General features: G+C 30.1%; 1 long non-coding RNA gene across 1 annotated transcript; it reads right to left on the bottom strand.

The window, feature by feature from the left end:
- Nucleotides 1–50: 50 nt before the first annotated feature.
- Nucleotides 51–912, bottom strand: LOC140920893 (uncharacterized). The gene is made up of 2 exons (XR_012163519.1): nucleotides 843–912; nucleotides 51–311 (listed from the first exon to the last, which is right to left on the bottom strand). It is a non-coding gene; the product is annotated as an uncharacterized lncRNA (long non-coding RNA).
- Between the last annotated feature and the right edge of the window lie 1,637 nt (nucleotides 913–2,549).

Below are 2,549 nucleotides of genomic sequence, written 5' to 3'. Positions count from 1 at the left end.
TTTTATATTCAGATTTAACTATATATTAAAAATAAAATAAAAAGGAAAAAGAAATAAAATATTTTTTCTTTTGATCTGCAACCAGGCCACTTCACACGTTTCCTTTACTTCCGTTCACACGTTTGCTCTACTTCCGTTCACACGTTTCCTCTACTTCCGTTCACACGTTTCCTTTCAATCCAGCATCACTCAAAAAAACAATGGCTCAGAAACAACTTGCAACTTGCAAAGACCCATCATTTACAATGGCTCAGAAACAACTTGCAACTTGCAAAGACCCATCATTTATCTTCTATACCTTGTGAAGATCCCTGTTGCAAACATGTTATAAACCGGTTTCTTTAGCTTAATACAGAAATGCAATACACTCAATGTAAAGTTAACAGGCTTATTTTCTTTCCCTTAATGGTACCTTGCTTAAATTTTATTACAAAAACAATGTAAAATCCAATGAATTTTTTGAGTAACAATACAAGATCCAGAACTCGTTTTATCTAATAAACAAAAACATTCACTGGTTTACCTATAAATTGATGAAAAAATCAAGAAAAGAAGGACGAAAAAAATAAACACAAAACAGGTTCTAAATTCTGAAATAGAGGGGAGAGTTTCTAAATTTTGAAATAAAGAGAAGAGCTTCTTTTTTTGTTAAGAGAGTTCGATTTTAAACACTAAAACAGAAATTTTTTTTATCACTGTTATCCAAACAAACAGAGGAACAATTTGAAGAAGGGTTAAGGTATTTTCGTTATTTTTCATTTACATTTCCTAATAATGAAATTTATTATTGTTATAGATTTGATTGAGAAGCATTAGAAAGTTAGAAAAGATAGGACTCGAACCTTGCTTGTCTTGGCCGCCATTTTCTTTCTCCTGGATGCGCCGCTCATCCTTCTTGGTTGGTTCTGTTTGGTTTGTTTCCTCCAACCTGAGTTACTTTTACAAATGAGGGTTTCAAATATTGGGCCATAATATTATGCAGTCCATTTGCACTTCTTTTTTCCTTTGTAGGCCCAATATGTTTTTATCATTTTTAATTTCCTCTTTTATTTTAATAAAACATCTATATTTGAATTTAATAAAAAAATAATTATATCTTATTTTATTTTATTTTTATTCATTTGTTTTTTTGTTTTATAACAAATATTTTATTAAAAATTAACTAGATGTGACATCTTTTTAATCTTTGAGTTTTTAGAACACAAATTGTGACAACTTGGTGGTTCTAATCTCATTTTCACAAATAAATTAATAAGTAAAAATTATTGAAAGTTAATTAAAAATAACATATTTTAATCCATGAGTTGCATAATATAATTTATATATTTTGATAGCTTTAAAATTTATTTTTATAAATAAATGGAATTAAAATCAACTTTTTAAAATTTAATTAATTAGATCTTGGAGTTGTTAAGACACAAGTTAAACATTTTGTTGATTTTAAAACTCAATTTAAAGACAAAAAATATTCTTAAGAGGATTAAAATTAGATGTGACATCTTTTTTTTTTACTCCTTGAGTTTTGAGACACGAGTTGTACAATTCGAACGTCTTAAAACTCATATTTTAAGATAATTATTCAAACCAAGCAAGCCCTTTTTTAAGTTCGTCAAATTTAACTTTTTAATAACAAAATACAATTTATTTAAAAGCAATCAACGCATTCACATTTTTTACCAAGAACTACGTAGCTTTGATTTCTCCATCGCACCAGGAGATACGTAGGAGCAAGATCACACTCTTGTCAAGCACAATAATAAAACTTTTTTTTACTCTTTTGAACGCGCTTTTATCTCAAAAAAAATCATATTTATAAAAAATAATTTTATATCGATATTTAATAATAAAGAAAAATTAATATAGTTAAGTTGATATAATTTTGCACAATTAATTATAGGCAACCATTTTTAGCGGATGTCGTAGGGTGCTAATACCTTCTACGCATAATCGACTCCCGAACTCAAAATCTGGTTTCAAAGACCATTTTTATCCATTTTTACATTTTAAGGGTTTTCCAATATTTTCCCTATTTTAAAATAAATTTTGGTGGCGACTCCATTTATTTCGATGAAAACTCGAAATTTTAGGCCGCGACAGAAAGTTTAATAAAATGTTTTCATTGGCTGAAAACAAGTCACAAGGATTGGATCATCCACATCCGTCGATAATTTTTAATCAACAGACGAGATTGAAATTTTAATAAAATGTTTTCATTGGTTGAAAACAAGTCACAAGGATTGGATCATCCACATCCGTCGATAATTTTTAATCAACAGACGAGATTGAAATTTTAATAAAATGTTTTCATTGGTTGAAAACAAGTCACAAGGATTGGATCATCCACATCCATCGATAGTTTTTAATCAACGGAAGAGATTGATATCGAATGGTAGCCATGCATGATCGTGGCCTGGGGATGCGACCCCTTCACGAGGTCGTGCCCTGGGGGAGCGACCCCCTGAAGGCATCTGCAAGCCTTCATCAGTTCGTTTCCCGAGGGTACGACCTATAAATTCACCATTTGTTCTCCAATTTTACCACAACTTCCT

Source organism: Cicer arietinum, chromosome 6, assembly GCF_000331145.2.
Source record: "Cicer arietinum cultivar CDC Frontier isolate Library 1 chromosome 6, Cicar.CDCFrontier_v2.0, whole genome shotgun sequence".
In the NCBI taxonomy this organism is placed as follows: domain Eukaryota; kingdom Viridiplantae; phylum Streptophyta; class Magnoliopsida; order Fabales; family Fabaceae; genus Cicer; species Cicer arietinum.
Note: the sequence above shows the minus strand (reverse complement) of the source record. Positions and strands in the feature narration are given on the sequence as shown.